Genomic DNA, 18,731 nt, shown 5'->3' on the forward strand with positions numbered 1-18,731 from the left:
CTCAGCCTCCCAAAGGCGCGGGATTACAGGCTGAGCCACCGAGCCCGGCTATGAATACACATTTTAAGAGAGGTTATCAATGTATTGCTTTCAGTTCGCCATCACCAGAAGTGGCTGGACGCTGATGGTAACCACTCTGAGCACCTCTTGTAATTGCAGAAGTCAAACGTGACTTGTATTCATCTTTTGTTACTGGTATATATTGCGTATTACAATTTTAATACAGGCTTTTATTTCTTAAGATGTGTATACAAAATATAAAATTGTCCTATGTTACAGTTTTTACATTCTCTTAATGGGATCTTTCAACAAAGAAAGTTCTTAGTTTTAATATAGTCCAGTTTATCACTTGTTTTCTTTGTGGTTTGTGCTTTCGGTGTCCTGTTTGAGAGATAATTGCCTTCACCAAAGTCATAAAGATATTCTTGGTTTTTTTAGAAGCTTTGTTTTTGTCCAATACATACGGAACTGATTTTTGTACAGTGCTGTTTGTGAAGATCATTCTTTTCTTGCACTAGATGTCCCTTTGACATAAACTTAGTGACTGTATATGGCTCATTTCTGGACTGTCTATTTGGTTCCAATCTCTCTCTCTAGTCTTATATCATCAATGTCTTAATTATGGTACCTTGATGGTAAGTCTTGATATCTAGTATGTTTTTCAAGATTGCGTTGGACTTGTCTTGGTCCTTTGCATTTCTATGTATACTGGAATCATTCATTTCCACCCATTCACAAAGCCTGCTGGGATCTTAGGGAGGATTACATCAACTCTCAGAATCACTGGGAAAATTGACGTTTTTAAAACACCAAATCCATCAAGCTATAAAAATGATGTATTTCTCCGCTTATTTAGGTCTTGATTAATTTGTTTCTGTAATATTTATCCTAGTATAAAGTGGAAAACGTTCTGTGCCTTTTTGACTTTTTATTTTTATTTATTTATTTTTTTGAGTTGGAGGAGTCTCACTCTGTCGCCCAGACTGGTGTGCAGTGGCCGCTCCTGGCCAGCGCAGCCTCAACCCACTGGGCTCCAGCGATCCTTCCGCTTCAGCCTTTCGAGTAGCCAGAATTACAGGCATGCGCTACCACGCCCGGCTGATTTTTTGATTTATTGTAGAGATGAGGTCTCGCTGCCCAGGCGGGTCTCGAACCCGCGGGCTCAGGCAATCCACTCACCTCAGCCTCCCAAAGGTGCGGGATTATAGGCTGAGCCACTGAACCTGGCTTGACTTTTTATTTCTAAACAATTTTAGACATGCAAAATAGTTACAAAGATAGCACATAGCTCCCACGTGCCACTACTCAGCTTTGCCTAATGTGAACATCATGTAAGACCATGGTACATTTATCATGCCTAAGAAAGTTAACACTGGTAAATATTAGCTTGAACTATATACTTTATTCAGATTTATCAGTTATTTCTCTAATGTCCTTTCTCTATTCCAGGCTCCAATTCAGGTTAACACATAGTTTTGAGGAGGCTGGCTGTTTTTTTGTTGTTTTTTTTTTGGTCAAGTTCTCACTCTGCCGCCCAGGCTGGAGTGCAGTGGCACGATCACAGCTCACCACAGCCTCAAACTCCTGGACTCAGGAGGTCTTCCCACCTCGGCCTCCTGAGTAGCTGGGACTACAAGTGAATGCCACTGCACCTGGCTAATTTTTTTGTGGAGACAAAGTCTCGCTATGTTGCCCAGGCTGGTCTCAAACTCTTGGGCTCAGGCAATCCTCTCGCGATCTCCCAAATTGCTGGGATTACAGGTAAAAGCCACCATGCCCAACCGAAGCCGACATTTTTAAGAAAGCAGATTCCTGTCTGTGGTCAGCGTCTTCTTGTCTTCCTTTGGTTCCCAGTCACCTCCTTCCCCCACCCCTAATCACACTGGAGTCTGTCCGTCTGCAAGGCTTCCTTGCATTCAAGCAGTCTGTCTAGCGGATCCATGGTGGGGAAGATACGTCGCAGCTGAAGATATCCCATGGTGGGGAAGAGGTTTCTACACAGAGCATCTACCTCCAAACTGCATATCTCACTTTTTCATTCCATTTGGGTCTCTGTTCAAATGTCCTTCCTCAAGCAGGTCTTCCCTGACCACCCGATCACTCTCTAACTCCCTTGCCTTGCTTTGTTTTTCTTCATATAACTTGTTACCACTTGACATGATATGTATTATATGTCTGCATGTTTATTTTCCTTTTTTAAGACTTATTTTTTTATAGAGATGGGGTCTTGTTATGCTGCCCAGGCTGGTCTCGAACTCCTGCTCAAGCAGTCCTCCCACATCAGCCTCCCAAAGTGTTGGGATGACAGGCATGAGCCACCATGTCTGGCCCCCATCTAAGCATCCTTAAGGCAACCCTGATTCTTAGGTTAGGTTCCCTACAGGCAGAACCGGCGCCTGCTCTCAGGAGCAGGGATGTGAGGGCAGCGCACAGGGAGGAGAAGCAGCTAACAGGATGCAGACCCATCTGGAGACTGGCTTTAGTTTGATCCCACAGGGAAGAAGCGCTGGAGCAGATTGTACCACGGAGCCAATCCCACCCTCAGGCAAGGGGCCAGCCTGTTGTGCCCTGTGCCAGTCCCTCAGGGCAGGGTACACACCCTCTCAGGCAGACAGCTCCTGTTTGCTCAAGGGCAACTTTTCAGAGAAAGAGTCAGCTGTGAGTTGTTAACACTCACAGCAGCTGGGATGGAGTCTTGGCAGACAACGGGGAAGGGAGGGGCAACCACAGCCCCCATGACACCTGTGGCCTGTTCTGCACTAGCACCAAGCCTGCTCCCCTCCTCTGAGCCTCAGCGCGATGTCCTGTCACATGGCTGACTCACGTACTCCCTACATACCTGTACCTCTTCACTTGTGTGACTTCTGACTCGCTCAGCCTCTCATTATCTATCACCTGTACCCTGGAAATGACCTCCAAATTGCGTGAGGCCCAGTCAACCAGCTTTCTATTATTCCCATCTCTGTGTATTCCTCCCCCGCAAGACTCTGACTGCTGAACCGCAGGAGAAACGACATATATAGCCTCCAAGGCTGGGCCTTGCCACTTCGGCTTTGCCTTCTTGGAATGCTGTCACCACTACATAAGACAGTGTGGCCTAGACATTCAATGATGGGCAACCACGGAGAGAGAAAGGCCTTGAGACCACGTAATAAAAAAGGTCCAGCCTCGACAGTGTCCGGCTAAGTACAGCCCTCAGACCCTCCCATTGAATGGTGCCACTTGGGTGTGCCCAAGTGAGACCAGAGGAGGAACTATTCAACTAACTCACAACATTACAAGCAGTAACGGACCATTGTCATCTTCAGTCTTGAAGCTCAGGGCCCTTTGTTATGCAGTGGTTGGTGACTGATGCATTCCTCTTACTGTATGCCCTCACATCCATCCTCCAACAGCTTCCCAAGGCTGGGTCTGGCCATCTCTCCCCAGTTTGATAAAACCTTTCTACATGTCTATTCTTTTCAGTCTCAGATCTCAAGTCCTAAGCCTGCTGGGTGAAACCCTTCACAACCCAGCCCTCGCCCGTTTTTCCAGCCTCATCTTCAACCACGAAACCTGTACTCCAGCCACCATGAGCCTCCCTCTTCCCCTCACTGCCACATGCCAGCCCTCTCTCCATGCCCTTCTTGTGGCCAACCCAACTCCAAGGGCAGAGTCTCCTCCCAGCTCTCCTCAGCTCCCTCCAGTGGATTCAGCCATTCCTGCCTCTGGCTCCCTGAACAACTTGTCACCCCCATTGTGGTCCTCAGCATGTTTGGCTTGTGTCTGCCCCTCCCAGACAAGCTCCTTCAGGGCAGAGGTGGTATCGTGTTCATTTTTGAACCCTCAGAAGAATTGAATGCTTGACATGTGCTTCAGTCGTTGAGAGGTAGTTGTTGTGGAGGATCACCAGCCATGAGCTTCTTGAGAAAGGGCACTAAGTCTTTTTTTTTTTTTTTTGAGTTGAGGTCTTGCTCTATCACCCAGGCTGGAGGGCAGTGGCACAATCATGGGGCACCGCAGCCTCGATCTCCTGGGCTCAGATGATCCTTCCACCCCAGCCTCCTGAGTAGCTGGGATTGTAGGCGCTATACCCAGCTTTTTTTTTAAATGAGGTCTCACTTTGTTGCCCAGGCTGGTCTCAAACTCCTGGGCTCAATCATTTCTCCTGCCTTGACCTCCCAAAGTGGTGAGATTACAGGCGTGAACCACTGAGCCTGGCCAACACTAAGCCTTACTCATCCCGTTGTGCTTGGTTCTCCTGATTGGCACTCACCAGGTATTTGTTTACTTGAATTGAGAAAAACAGAAAAATTAAGAAGAGAAGAAACAAACAAACAAAAAGAAACAAGTTAGAAAGTCTGTGAGACAAAGCAGGTAGGAGATAGTCTTCAGAAAGACTATGACAGTTAGAACTTCTTGGGGTGGAAGAATTCTTCCCTTCTCCACACAAGCTGATTTTAGTGAGCTCTCCATTTCTCTCACTCTCTCTCTCTTTTTGCTCCAGTGGTCGGTTTTAATAGAGGAAAGGCAAGATTCCTCGGACATAGTCCGAGGGGTGATGTAGCTGACTCTTCTCAGACACCTCTCTCCAGACGGCCTGGCACAGGGTCCCAGTTCACCGACAGGTTTTGAGTGAGGTGGTGCCAGGATGGAGTCCAGGCCTCGGAACTAACCCTTGCAAAGTTGTTTCCATATGTTGTCTTATCTGCAGCGACAGACTGGAGCCACTGTAGACAGGCCAGGAGCACGCACCTCTTTGTCGTTGGCTCTGGGGCCAGGACATGAGCAATTTTCCCAGGATTTCTGCAGCTTGGTTTCAGTGTTCAGAGACCTCAAAATGATTTCCACTTTCTTTTTTTTTGAATTGGAGTCTCACTCTGTCACCCAGGCTGGAGTGCAGTGGCACACTCATGGCCACCCCAGCGTCAACCTGCTGGGCTCCAGCGATCCTCCCATCTCAGTCTTCCAAGTAGCCGAACTACAGGCATGCGCTACCATGCCCGGCTAATGTTTTAAATTTATTGTAGAGATGAGGTCTCGCCAAGTTGCCTGGCTGGTCTCGAACCCGCAGGCTCAGGCAATCCACTTGCCTTGGCCTCCCAAAATGCTGAGATTACAGGCTGAGCCACCGAGCCTGGCCATGATTTCCACTTTCAATCATTTAGGTGAGGGGGAGGGGCTGGGTACTGTGGCTCACACCTGTAATCCCAGCAATTTGGGAGGCCAAAATGGGAGGATCGCTTGAGCACAGGAGTTCAAGACCAGTCTGGGCAACATAGCAAGACTTTGTCTCTACAAAAAGCCAAAAGTAAGGCAGACATGATCGTGGCACCTGTAGTCCCACCTATTTGGGAGTCTGTGGCAGGAGGATCGCTTGAGCCCAGGAGGTTGGGGCTCCCTGGAGAAGGGAGAAGGGAGAAGGGAGATTGGGTGAGCCATTGCAACCAGTTGAAAATAATAATAATTTAAAAACAAAATAGGCTGGGCGTATAATCCCAGCATTTTGGGAGGCCGAGGTGAGGTGATTGTCTGAGCTCACGGGTTCGAGAACAACCTGAGCCACTTGGCGAGACCTCATCTCTACAATAAATCAAAAAATTAGCTAGGTATGGTCGTGCATGCTTGTACTTCCAGCTACTTAGAAAGCTGAGGCGGAAGGATCGCCTGAGCCCAGCAGATCGATGCTGGGGTGGCCGGAGTATGCCACTGCTCTCCAGCATGGGCAATGAAGTGAGACTTCAACGCAAAAAATAAATAAATAAAATGAAAACAAAGTAAAGAAGCATCTAGTGTGTGTCAGTAATAGCATCTTATTATATTAGGAAAAGAATAAATCTTGATTGATTGTAGTTCTCCCATTTTTATCTTCTTTGTAAATTCTAATGAAAAAAGCAACTCAACAACATAGTTGCTGGCCACCAAATGAAGTTTAGACATACAAATCATTCCAGTAAATTTCAGAAAAAGAACTCTCCTGGGAGGTGACTGTCAATTACTCTTGATGTTGCATTGGTTTGGTTTCAAGTGATAGAAACTGGAGGAATGTTGGAACAACCAAATCAAGTAGAGATCTGGCTGAACAAAGGAAACAACAGGAACCAGGGTCCTAAAACCAGCCAGTGCTCCTCCTTGGTCTGTCTTCTCGGTCTCTCTCTTGATTTTAACTCTAGTGTTTTCACTGTTGACAGGTTATCTCTATATTACAATAGATTCAAGGAAGAGACAGCCCAGCTTGGATAAGGGGTTGGAGTCAAATCAGAAAATGGCACCTCCACCATGGCCGTGTCGGTGAAGAAGAGCGCAGCTCTCAGAGGATTGGGTATTCTACAGATGTGAGCCACTGATGCTTTGGGGCAATGAAAATCTATGTCGGTGTTGGTGAGCTCCAAAGCCCATAGTAGACATTCTTCTAGTTCTTCTGTATGTAACAAAACACAGATAGCAATAGTTCAGCCTTGGAGAGCCACTGAAGCCTACAGCCATTAGGGAAAACCAGACTGGAATTGGGGATGTGCTTGGAAAATGTTCCAAACTACCAGTTGGGTGTTGCAGCTTGTGCTTCTCTAAATCAGCCTCCAAAGAGGGGCCTGTGGAAACGCAAGGCAGATATTCTCCGATTATATGTTGGACCTTCCCTACTTATTACCACGTGATGGTTCAAGGGTGTGATCATGGTTTCTCTAGATCTCTCTAGAAAAAATTTTTCTGTTCCATCTCTACATTGACCCAAAGTCAGGAACAAAATATTTTCTCTGCCATTGTCTATCTTAAACCTGAGTGTTCATGTTGAAAAATGTTAGTGTGGCCGGGCTCGGTGGCTCAGCCTGTAATCCTGCACCTTGGGAGGCTGAGGTGAGTGAACTGCCCGAGCCGCGGGTTCGAGACCCGCCTGGGCAACTTGATGAGACCGCATCTCTACAATAAATCAAAAAATTAGCCGGGCGTGGTAGCGCGCACCTGTAGTTCCAGCTACATGAAAGGCTGAGGCAGAAGGATCGCCGGAGCCCAGCAGGTTGAGGCTGCGGTGGCCAGGAGCGGCCCTGCACTCCAGTCTGGGCGACAGAGTGAGACTCCAACTCCAAAAAAAAAAGAAAAGAAAAGAAAAATGTTAGTGTATGAAGCAGTGTCCCAAATAAAATAGCAATCAATGCTGTCCATTGTCTTTTAGACATGTGTGAAAATCAGTCTATTCTTTTTACTCCCTGTTGGTTCTGAATGTTTAGCATTTTGAGCACCACAATGTCAGTTCAGATGAAAACTCAGGGCCACAGTTTCTTAAAAAACAAACTGTAGCAAACATTATTGCGTACTGTTAAACAAATTCATGAAATGTAAGTTGTCCAAGCAGAAGCTTATTTTGTTTTTTGTTTGTTTGTTTTTTGAGTCAGAGTCTCACTCTGTCACCCAGGCTGGAGTGCAGTAGCATGCTCATGGCTAGTACAGCATCGACCTGCTGGGCTCCGGCAATCCTTTTGCTTCAACCTTCCAAGTGGCCGGAACTATAGGTATGTGCCACCGTGCCCAGCTAATATTTTGATTTACTGTAAAGATGAAGTCTCGCCAAGTTGCCAAGGCTGGTCTTGAACCCGTGGGCTCAGGCAAGTCTCTCACCTCAGCCTCCCAAAGTGCCAGGATTATAGGCATGAGCTACCGCTCCTGGTCTCAGGCTTACTTTGAAAATGAGTGTTTCTTTCAGAATTGTCATTCGAGTACTACATTTTAGGAGGATGAGATGACATAATGGCTTGCCTCTGCCTAAACTAGGTCGCCAGTGGTACTTCTAATGGTCACTAACATTTTCAGTGAGCGACTGTGGTTGTTTTCCTTTGTATGTGGCAATCATTCGGGAGAAATCTTCTGGGATTTCCTATTGTGTTTTTAGGCTGAGATGTAATGTTTAATTTCCTATGTGCTCCACCTTCATGATCTAGTATTGTTGAAGGTAGAAGATCCACCAGATATAGGAGTTCAAAGTGTATTGATCTGATGAGAAGTCAAACTATGAATACATAAAATTTGAAAAAAAATTGACAACTGACAAAATTAAGTACACTATTAAAGTGAGTATATTTACTTCCAATCATACAATTTGAGAGTAGAGCAAAAAATACAAGATTATTTGGGCCACATGTAGCAGATCTTGATAACTAGCAACAGAAGTAGAAAGTATTTATTTGGGGAATGCTAGACCACTGGAACATTACTTGCAGAGTGCAGATAAGACACATCAAAGTGATTGGCTTATTACCCACACAGCCGTGTATATTCCTCTTATAAATCTAGACTTATCACCATTTTGTTATTTCTAAAGAGGTAGAACTCAGAACTCAAAATTCATTAATTTTACTAACAATTACAACTCGCCGTTCTGTGCTGAGATAATTCTAGGAGACACAAGTCAATAAAGTCAGATTCCTGTTCTCAAGAAATTTCTCTTCTAGCCAGGACGGAAATACATCCTGAGAAATGCATTGGTCGAGGCTGCACTAGCTGTGAGCATGCCACTGCACCAACCTGGGCGACAGAGTGAGACTCCGACTCAAAAAACAGACGAACAAACAAACAAACAAACAAAAACAACAAAGCAAGCTTGAGCTTGGGCAACTTGTATTTCAGCCATTGTGTCATTGTGTGAACATCACAGAGTATACTTACGCAAACCCACACGGCACAGCCTGGTCCACGCCTAGGCTATATGGGATTGCCTATGGCTCCCAGGCTACTGAAACAGTTTGGAAGTTTGATGCCTCCAAATGCCATGTTCAAATGTGACCCCTACTATTGGCAGTGGGGTCTAGTGGGAGGTGGGAGGTATTTGGGTCATGGGGTAGATCCCTCAGGGATGGATTGGTGCCATCCTGGCAGTCATGAATGAGTTCTCTGTTCACGTGAGAGCTCATGGCTTAAAGGACCCCAGTACCTCCTTCCTCTCTCTCCCTTCTGCTATTGCCATGTGACATGCTGTCCCCTCTTGCCGTCCATCTGACTGAAAGCCTCCTGAGGCCTCACCAGAAGCAGTTGCCAGCGCTATGCTACTATAGAGTCTGCAGAATCATGAGCCAAAGCAAACCTCTTTTCTTTATAACTTACCCAGCCTCAGGAATTCCTTCATGGCAATGCAAAACAGATGATAAAACAGCTACAAACCTGTATAGCACATGACTGTGCCAAGTGCTATAGGCAACAATAAGTACTTGCGCATTTAAACATAAAAGGTACAGTAAAAGTATGGTCTAAAAGACCAAAAAAATGATTCACCTGAAAAGGGCACTTGCCATGAATGGAGCTTGCAGGAGCTTGAAGTTTTTCTAAGTGAATCAGTGAGTGAGTGGTGAGTGACTGTGAACATTGCTGTACACAACTGCAGACTTTATAAACACCGGAGACTTAGGCTACACTAAATTGATTTTTTTAAAAAAATTTCCTTTCTTTAATAATAAGTTTGGCTTACTGTAACTTTTTTACGTTACAAACTTTTGAATTTTTTTAACTTTTTGACTCTTTGGTAATAACACAACTTAAAATGTAAATATATCATACAGTGGTACAAAATATTTTTTTATATCCTTACTCTAGAGGCTTTTTTCCTATTAAAAAATTTTTTTTTTACTTTTTGAACTTTTGTTTAAAAATGAAGACGTGCACACACACCTCAGCCTGGACCTACACAGGGCCGGGATCATCCATGTAACCGTCTTTCACCTCCACATCTTGTCCCCTGGAAGGTTGTCAGGGGTGATGACACACATGGAGCTGTCATCTCTTATGATAACAATGCCTTCTTCTTCTACTCTCCTGACGGATCTGCCTGAGGCTGTTTTATGGTTAACTTTATTTATTTATTTATTTATTTATTTATGTTGGAGTCTCGCTGTCACTCAGACAGGAGTGCAGTGGCATGCTCATGGTCACCGCAGCCTCAACCTGCTGGGCTCAGATGATCCTTCCACCTCAGCTTTCCAAGTAGCTGGAACTACAGGTGTATGCCACCACACCTGGCCAATTTTTTTATTTATTGTAGAGACAAGGTCTCGACAAGTTGTCCAGGCTGATCTCGAACCCCTGGGTTTAGGCAATCCTCTCACCTCAGCCTCCCAAAGTGCTGGAATTACAGGTGTGAACCACAGCACCTGGCTCAACTCTTTTGTTTTTAAAAAGCACACTCTAGGCTGGGCTCAGTGGCTCAGCCTGTATTCCCAGTGGATTGTCTGAGCCTGCAGGTTCAGGATCAGCCCAGACAACTTGGCAAGACCTCATCTCTGCAATAAATCAAAAATTAGCTGGTTGTGGTAGTGCTTGCCTATAGTTCCACCTACTTGGAAGGCTGAGGTGGGGGATCGCCAGAGCCCAGCAGGTCAACACTGGAGTGGCCGTGAGTGTGTCACTACACTTCAGCCTAGGCAACGAAGTGAGATTCCAACTCAAAAAAAAAAAAAAAGAAGCACACTCTAAAATAACAATAATATAGCAAATACGTAGACCAGTAACATCGCTGTTTATTATCATTATCAAGTATTAGAGACTGTGCATAACCATAGGTGCTTGACGGTCATATAACTGGTGGCACAGTAGGTTTGTCTACACCAGCATTACCATGAACACATGAACAATACATTGAGCTATGATGACTTCAATGTCATTAGGCTGTAGAAATTTTTCAGCTTCATTATCATCTATTTTTTTTTTTAAAGTCAGAGTCTCACTCCATTGCCTTCGAGTGCAGTGGCATGATCATGGCTAGGGCAGCCTCGACCTGCTGGGCTCAGGAGAGCTTCCTTCCTCCTCATCCTTACAGATAACTGAGTCTACAGGTGGGCGCCACCACATCTGTCTAATTTTCTTTATTTATTGTAAACAAGGTCTTGCCATGTTGCTCAAGCTAGTCTTGAACCTCTGGGCTCAGGCAATTCTCTCGCTTCTGCCTCCCAAAGTGCTGGGATGACAAGAATGAGCCACTGTGCCCAGCCTCCATTATAATCTTATAGGACTACTGTCACATATGCGGTTTGTTGTTGACTGAAACGTCATTATATGTGCATGACTGTAACTTGTTTCCTTCGCACAGGAATAAACATAGGATTGTTGAACCCTACCTGACCACAACCACCAAGAGTCTAGTGGCCAGAACAGGCAAAGTCAGGGAAGCAGTACCCTTATTGCTTTTGCTGAACTTCTTTCTGCCTGGATCTGTGATGCACTTGAGCCTAAGGGAGCACTGTGGAAGGAGTCATGCCTGTGTCTACTCCCCCCATCCCCTCACTGTAAGTAAGATTATATGCATACTGTCGAGGCAAAGAGAACATGATTATGACAACTGTGAAAGACAATTTAAAACTTACCACTTGGCCGGGATCGGTGGCTCAGCCTGTAATCCCGCGCCTTTGGGAGGCTGAGGTGAGTGAATTGCCTGGGCCCGCGGGTTTGAGACCCGCCTGGGCAGCGAGACCTCATCTCTACAATAAATAAAAAAATCAGCCGGGCTTGGTAGCACATGCCTGTGATTCTGGCTACTTGGAAGGCTGAGGCGGAAGGATCGCTGGAGCCCAGTAGGTCGAGGCTGCGGTGGCCGGGAACGGCCACTGCACTCCAGTCTAGGCGACAGAGTGAGACTCCAACTCAAAAAAAAAAAAAAAAAATTAAAACTTATCACTTGGACAGGCAGAAGAAAATTGAGGATCTTTATAGCCTTGTAGAGCTATAAAGATTACTGAGATAAATGAACTCTGGTCCTTTCCAATTGACCACCAGACTCATGTGTTTTTCCAGTTAAGCCCAAGATCCTGGAAAAGAACTCATCTTCCTGTAGGGTTTCTGCCCCAGACAGACCCATATCCTTGTCAGAAGCAATCATAAAGCTCCCTGGAGGCAGAAGGCAACATCTCCAGTCAGTTAGCTTGGGAGCAGGTTAGAAGATCATTAGAGCGCTGAGCACGGTAGCTCATGCCTGTCATCCCAGCACTTTGGGAGGCAGAGATGAGAGGATTGCCTGAGCCCACAGGTTCGAGACCAGCCTGGGCAACATGGTGAGACCTTGTCTCTACAATAAATAAAAAACTTAGCCAGGCATGGCGGTGCACGCCTGTAGTTCCTGCTACTTGGAAGGCTGAGGCAGAAGGATCGCTTGAGCCCAGCAGATTGAGGCTGCAGTGGCCATGAGTCTGCCACTGCTCCAGCCTGGATGACAGAATGAGAATCCAACTAAAAAAAAAAAAAGATCATCAGAGCCCACCAGAGACACCCCCAAGACCTGGTCTTGTACACTCTGCCAGCCAGACTCCTTGAGGAGATGTCAAACTCACCAAGGATCTCTGTTTCCCAACACATGACAGCAAGTTGTCCCTAAGGATTCTTTCTAGTTTTTGTGCATCTTGGTCCCTTTCTTTCTTCTTCTGTGACCATCTTCACAGCCACTTGAGCAGGTAGATTCAGATCCCTTATCTTTTTTATTTTTTATTTTTAAGTTGGGGTCTCACTCTGTTGCCCAGGTTGAAGTGCAGTGGCACGATCACGACGATCACAGCTCACAGCAGTCTCAATCTCCTGGGCTCAGGCGATCCTTCCACCTCCGCCTCCCGAATAGCTGACATTACAGGCATGAGATACCACACCTGGCCTTCAGACCCCCTCGTCTTTTTAATTTTCAGCTTCTAAATACAGTGCATGCAGAACTGTACATGCTCAAGGACTCAATATGTAACCATGATACATGACCACAATTTACTTTCATAAAAAAATGACTATACCAATGACTTGCTCCAGTTATCCTGCAAACTCAGAGGTTGATTATAAAACAAAAAACTGGCCAGGTGCAGTGGCTCATGGCTGTAATTCCAGCACTTTGGGAGGCTGAGGCAGGAAGATTATTTGAGACCAACCTGGACAACATAGCAAGACTTCAGCTCTACAAAAAAGCAAAAAACAAAAATTAGCCAGATGTGGTGGCATGCACCTGTAGTCATAGCTAGCTACTCAGGAGGCTGAGGCTGAAAGTTCACCTGAGCTCAGAAGGCCTAGGCTGCAATGTGCCACTGCACTCCAGCCTGGGCAACAGAGTAAGACCTTAACCACCCCCCCAAAAAAAAAATTGTGTTTGGGCCTCAGCCCCAAATCAGCATCTTTGGGAGTATGGAATTTGACTTTTATTTAAGCTCACAATTTTTATGGAACAGCTGACATTGAGGACTATGTTACATAGTGTTTCCCAAACTTGTATGGTTGGGAAACTCAGCTGGCAGCTTATTAAATTCACTGAGTTCCAACCTTCCCCTAAAAACCCTGGTTTACCAGGTTTGGGTGAGGCCCATGAATAGGTCTGGAAGCTGAACAGAAGTCCCGGTGGTTCCTGCAACTGGGCATATCTGGGTTTCCCAAACTTCTCTGATGATAAGAATTACCTACCTGGGTTCTAGCTAAAAACACAAATTCCTTTGCCTTCATCCAGACTGACAGAATCAGAATTCCTGACTCAGAAGTCTGGCAATCTGTTGATTTAATAAAGATGTCCCCTTGATTCTTATTATTCAAGTATTGGTAACAAAGACTTGTTGATTCTCAACTTTGTCTTGCCATTTGCATGATCTTAGCACTTTTGAGTGTATGGTCAAATACCAAAGCACAGAATTTGCCAGTCATGACATTCAGTACATTCACACTGTACAGCCATATTCCCTATCTAGTTCCAGAACATTTTATTTTTTTTTTATTTTCGAGTAGGTGTCTCACTCTGTCACCCAGGCTGGAGTGCAGTGGCACGCTCACGGCCACTGCAGCCTCAACCTGCTGGGCTCAGGTGATCCTTCTGCCTCAGCCTCCCAAGTAGTTGAACTACAGGCACACGCCACCACACCTGGCTAATTTTTTGATTTATTGTAGAGATGAGGTCTCACCAAGTTGTCCAGGCTGGTCTCGAACCCATGGGCTCAGGCAATCCTCTCACCTCGGCCTCCCAAAGTTCTGGGATTACAGGCTTGAGCCACCGTGCCCAGCTCATTTTTTGTTTTTGTCTCCAAGTCTCACTGTTGCCAAGGATGGCGTGCGGTGGCACACTTGTGGCCACCACGGCCTCGACCTGCTGGACTCATGCGATCCTTCTACCTCAACCTTCCAAATAGCTAGAAATACAGGCATGTGCCACCACGCCCAGCTAAGTTTTTGATTTAATATAGAGACGAGGTCTTGCCAAGTTGCCCAGGCTGATCTCGAACCCCTGGGCTCAGGCAACCCTCTCCCTTCTGCCTCCCAAAGTGCTGGGATTACAGATGTGATCCACCGCACCCGGTTATGCCCTCACCAAATAGATGAGGATCCCTGTGGTGGGCCCCACACCAGAACTCTTCAGTCTTGCAGGTGATTACAACGTGAGTGGAGTTTGGGATACTCGGGATTCCTGTCCTCCAGAAAGCCTTGTTCCTGAATTCCCCTGGAGTCGCACATGCGGCCACTCTGCATTCTGTAAGCACACCCTCACCTCACTCTCTGTCATTCTCTCTTTGAGTTCCTGCTTAATTGGATTCTCATACCCACTAGGACCTCTTGAATTCTTATGCCCAGCTCATGAATGATGACCAAGTTTCCTGTCACTTTTATACCCCAATCACGAGGGTGACCCAAAGGTTCTCATCCAGTGAATGAATGGAGAAAAAGAATGAGTAAATTTACTTAGAGCAATTTCCCAAGGTCACTTTTAGGAAGCAACATTTTATTTAATTCGATAAACACACATGGAAGGCAAGTGATGTGCCAGGCGTTGTGCCAGCACAGCCCCTACCTGGGTGGTGGGACTCGAGAGGGAAGACAGAGAGCCAGTGGGATGGTCTGAACAGTGGCACATTCTACCATAGTGGCAGGAGAGGGGGTAAGTACTGTATAAAGTGGGGCATTTAATCTGAGGTCCACAAACATTTTCTGTGAAGGACCAGAGAGTAGGTTCTATATGTTGACAGGCCTCACCAGTCCGAGACATCTGCTCAACTCTACCCTTGCCACTGAAGGACAAAAGCAGCCACAGATAGCACATGGGTATGAATGGGCAGGCCCTGTGCCAATAAAACTTTGTATGCAAAAACAAACGGTAGGTGGGATTTGTCCCCAGGGCAAGCATTTACCATCTCCTTATCTAATGTGTACAGAGGGGGAAGGGGGCTGTTTCAGGAAAATCACACCAGAAAAGTTGAAATGCTACTTGAAGTTTACTAGCAAAGATAGAAGAGAAAGATTTCAGGCAGAGAGAGAAGGAGGTTATGTTCAGTATGGCTAAAGCCTGAGAGACTTCTGGAGGAGCAGGGAAGGGGGAGGCTTACTAAAGCTATCAAGAAAATGGAGAAGACATGTAATCGGAGGGAAAGGTTTGGGGAGAATTAATATAAACGAATGCTGTGATTTTTTTAAAGTTTGAGAAAAAAAGTATAGCATAAGACAAAAACAAAAGGAAAAAGGAAGAAAAAGATGGAAAGAAGGAAGGAGAGAGAGAAAGGAGAAGAAAGGGGAAGAAAGGAAGGAGGGAGGAAGAAAGGAGAGAAGAAAGGAGAGAAAGAAGGAAGAAGAGAGAGAAAGAAAAAAGGAAGCGAGGAGAGAAGGAAGAAATTAAGGAGAGGGAAGGAGGAAGAAAAGGAAGGAAGGAAGACAGAAAGGAAGGAAGAAGGAGGGAAGGAAGGAAGGAAACAGAAAGGAAGGAAGAAATGAGGGAAGGAAGGAAGGAAGGATATATATATTTGAAGGCCCCTTTTGTGAGGGCTCAAGACTACCAGAAGGAAGTCCGATGGTAAATTCATGAAATAAGCCAATTTGCACAAATGACAGCAAGTGGCTGGCTTCATGCTGGCCCCAAGTGTCTTTGCAAGCAGAGGCAAGAGTTCTGGGCATCCCACAGAAGCAAATACAGGCACATAAAGTAGGAAAAGCAGGCCAGGTCTCTGAGCCAACTGTTATTCTCTATTTCAAAGAAGATTGTATAGGCTTTAAATGTTAAAATAATAATTATCGTAAACCTCTCAAATGTGACTTTCATGTTGTCAAAAGGAACAAAAAAGGGAGTCTTCCAGAGTGAACTGGCTCTGATGGTGGCACTTCTTAGCAGAGCGGTGAGGGTCAGGAGGAATGGAAAAAAATAGTACCAGAGGGAAGAGCCTGGGGCTCTTCATTGCACACAAACTGGAAATATATATATATGTTTTTTTGAGTTGGAGTTTCACTCTGTTGCCCAGGCTGGAGTGTAATGGCAAGCTCATGGCCACCGCAACCTCGACCTGCTGGGATCCGGCGATCCTTCCCCCTCAGCCTTCCAACTAGCCGGAACTACAGGCATGCACTACAGAGCCTGGTTAATTTTTTATTTATTGTAGAGACGAGGTCTTGCCAAGTTGCCCGGGCTCAGGCAATCTACCCGCCTCGGCCTCCCAAAGTGCTGGGATTACAAGCTGAGCCAATGAGCCCAGCCTAGAAAAGTTTCAGTTTGATGAGTGCTAAGAATTTTTTTTCATGGTGTTCAGTCAGATGGGATTTATGTGACCTTTGGCAGCAAGGAGTAAAATGTGCAGATCAAATTTCAATAAATAGGCCTGATGTGACAGCTCATGCCTGTAATACTAGCACTTTCAGGAGGCCGAGGCAGGAGGATCACTTGAGCCCAGGAGTTCAAGACCAGTCTGGACAGCATAGCGAGATCTCGCTTCTACAAAAAAATCAAAAAAATTAACCAGGCATGGTGGTGCATGCCTGTGGTCCCAGCTACTCAGGAGGCTAAAGCAGAAGCATTACTTGAACCCAGGAGGTCGAGGCTGTGGTGAGTCATGGTGGTACCACCGCACTCCAGTCTGGCAACAGAGTGAGACCCTGACTCAAAAAATATCTTAATTAGTTAATTAAGATTCCAATAAATAATTAAGGTTACACTTCACCCTTCCTCATCATGGGGCAGGAGTAGGGATTATGAATGTGTTCCTGGGGCTGACAGGCCTGTGGCTGGCCCAGAGACCTGAAAGACCTTGAACATCCCCAGGGAAGATCTCCAGTCAGGGGATGTGGCCAGTTCCTGGAATTCCAGCATCTTCTTTACACCTTCATATGCAGAGAGAAAGAAAAGGCAAGCAACTTCTTCCTGGTCTAGCCTTGAGGGCCAGGGGTAGGGAGAGCAAATGGTTGTTGACAGAGGACAAGGGACATTTCCAACACCTCAGTGGGTGTGTTGCATTGCCTTATTGAGTGGTGTGTGAGTTTTCTACTGCTGCATAACTTAAAGACTTACATCAATACTCGTTTATTTATATATTTATTTTTGAGTCAGAGTCTCACTCTATCACCCAGGCTGGAGTGCAGTGGCATGATCACAGCTCACTGCAGCCTTGGCCTCCTGGGCTCATGCAGTCCTTCCATTTCAGCCTCCCAAATAGCTGGGACTACAGGCACACACCACCATCCCCAGCTAATTTTTAAATTTTTTGTAGAGATGAGGTCTTGCTGTGTTGCCCAGGCTGGTATCGAACTCCTGGACTCAAGCAATCCTCCTACCTCAGCCTCCCAAAGTTTGGGCTTATAGGCGTAAGTTACCATGCCCAGCAAATCCTATTTATTAGAGCATGACTCTGTAGGTCAGAAGTCTGGCACAGAGCGGGTTCTCTACTCAAGACTGTACAAGGCTGAAATAAGAAGCTAGCTGGGCTGTGCTCTTTTCTGGAGGCTCTGGGGAAAAATTCGCTTCCAGGTTCATCCAGTACTGTTGGCAAAGTTCAGTTCTGTGTGGTTGGAGAGATCACATCCTTGTTTCCTTGCTAGTGGTCAGCTGCGGTCCACTCTTGGCTCCCAGAGTCTGCCCACGTCCCTTTGCCAGGAAGAGCCCAGTTCTTTTTAAGGACTAGGTCAGGCCAACCGAGGATAATCTCTTTATCTTGATGTCCATTTATTTGGGACCTTAATTATACCTGCAAAATCCCTTCAAAGCAGCATCTGATTAGTGTTGGATTAAATACCTGGGAGAAGGTGCTAGCACACCGGAACTGAGGCTTGGGAACCATTTTGGAGTTCTGCCTACTAAAAAGTATTGATGGAAGAGTCTCCAGTCCAGATAAGTGGTCCTTAGGGGTGGTAAAGCCAAGGTAAAGTTTGTGGGTGATTATTTTGTTGATACCATTGTGAGCAGCGGGTTCCCCTGGTGTTTCACATTCAGGCCAGGGTTACAGGAAGACAGTCTCATACCACAAGGAATTCGTGCGGCATCCTACCCAGCTTTCAAATGTCCATGAAAAATCTGTGTGTCACCTTTTGGTGCTAGATGTACAATCACTTCTGCAGTTTTTGCACTGAAGTTTCCCTAAATACAATCCCTGGGTAAATCGAGAGGAAGAATGTGATTATTTTATTTGGAACCTGACCAAGATTTCTTGCCATTTTGGAAAAGCCCCATGACCAAGGACAAGGCTATTCATGGCATCGAGTTGTCATCACAGCACGCCTGACGTCATTTGCTGATGAGACTGTCCCTTTCTCTTGGGGATTTCGTGTCTGAGTACAAGGCCTAAAGCCTTCCTGCTTTGTGCCATCCTGTGTGATAGCACCTGAGCATCCCCATGTTGGAACACACATTTTCTTTCTCCATACTGATTTTTTATTATTTTTTAATTTATTTTATTTTAAAGATGTATGGTACAATTCAGGATTAGGTATACAAGTGGACATCATACAGGTAAAGTTTGGGCCTACATTTGGTCCACACTTTGCCAGGTTTGAGATCTGGTACCCTTTTTTTTTTTTTTTTT

The sequence above is a fragment of the Carlito syrichta genome, unplaced genomic scaffold, assembly GCF_000164805.1.
Source record: "Carlito syrichta isolate Samal-C Ts95f unplaced genomic scaffold, Tarsius_syrichta-2.0.1 Scaffold315593, whole genome shotgun sequence".
In the NCBI taxonomy this organism is placed as follows: domain Eukaryota; kingdom Metazoa; phylum Chordata; class Mammalia; order Primates; family Tarsiidae; genus Carlito; species Carlito syrichta.